This window comes from Poecilia reticulata, linkage group LG12, assembly GCF_000633615.1.
Source record: "Poecilia reticulata strain Guanapo linkage group LG12, Guppy_female_1.0+MT, whole genome shotgun sequence".
Lineage (NCBI taxonomy): Eukaryota > Metazoa > Chordata > Actinopteri > Cyprinodontiformes > Poeciliidae > Poecilia > Poecilia reticulata.
The window spans coordinates 2,642,133-2,643,476 of NC_024342.1; the positions used below are offsets into that span (position 1 = coordinate 2,642,133).

At 32.0% G+C, this 1,344-nt stretch overlaps 1 protein-coding gene across 1 annotated transcript in view; it reads right to left on the minus strand.

Annotated features, from left to right (window-relative positions):
• The window catches only part of ogdhb (oxoglutarate dehydrogenase b), a 22,849-nt gene that overhangs the window by 15,409 nt on the left and 6,096 nt on the right, over window positions 1-1,344 (minus strand). The window lies entirely within an intron of this gene.

The following is a 1,344-nucleotide window of genomic DNA, read 5'->3' on the forward strand; positions in this document are numbered from 1 at the left end:
AAAGTGTCCAGTGGTGTCATTCTTACTTAATCATGACAGATTGATCTCCAGCCCTGTCCTCATCAACACCCACACCTGTGTTAATGGAGCAATCACTGAAACGATGTTAGCTGGTYYTTTTAAGGCAGGGCTGCAATGAAGTTGAAATGTGTTTTGGGGGATAAAGTTCATTTTCTAGGCAAATATTGACATTGCAATTAATTGCTGTTAAGCTGATCACTCTTTATAACATTCTGGAGTATATGCAAATTGCCATTATAAAAACTTGAAGCAGTAGACTTTGTAAATATTAACATTTGAATCATTCTCAAAACTTTTGGCCATGACTGTAGTCTAGGATGATAATGAATCAGATTTTGAGTCAGCGAGGAAGCTTGTGTTTATCTTTCTGATTTATCTGGGTTCCATAAAATCTAATTAAGGGTATATAGTTTCAGATAGGCCATACTCTACAGTAATTAATGTTCTAAAATTATTACGACCACACCCAGACGGTATGATAACAGATCATGTGTGCACTCATTTTTCTTCTTCTGCAAATCACCTAGAAAATGTAGATTTTCTGTGTAAAATTGTTTTTAATGGAAACACAGGAAACAGTTGGTTGTATTGACACTTTTTGGGATTCACTAATTACTGTTATAGTCAAAGGTTAAATTATGAAATAATTGAATGCTGTCTGACTGGATCTTTGTTGAGTGACAGACACAAAATAAATGAATCACTGAATTAAAAAAACATGTATTTCACAGATAGTGTGAAATATTTTACTTCATAATTTTTCTCATCAACTGAACATTTTCCCTCTCCTTTAGGAAGAAGCATCTCCACAGCCTCATGATGCCACCACTTTGTTTTTACCTTGGGGTGCTGTGTCAGGCTGATATGCTATTTGTATCAATTTAGGTAAAAAAAACTCAAATTTGGGTGGTCTTACATTATTTATTAAAATGTTAACTACTGTAATCTCTGTTTCCATGAACACAGTAAACTAATAAGACTTGTAATGTTCAATGACAAGCAAAAGTAATTAAATTTCTCAGGCTTCTTTATTAGTGGAATTTCATTTCATAGAACACAAAGTAGAGGAGAAAAATTATGCATATTTTAATAATATTTAACAGAAACACATCCGTATACATATAAATATATATATTCATACCTACACACACACACACACACATTAAAAATAAAAATAAAATCACTTTATATGTTTTTGAATTATTCCTTAAACTTTGCATACAGCCCAATAAATATTAGTCTAATATTTGCTGTTATTATAAAAAAATTTACAACAATGTATCGTGTCACGGGGTTTAACCCATTGTAAAAATTGACCAGACT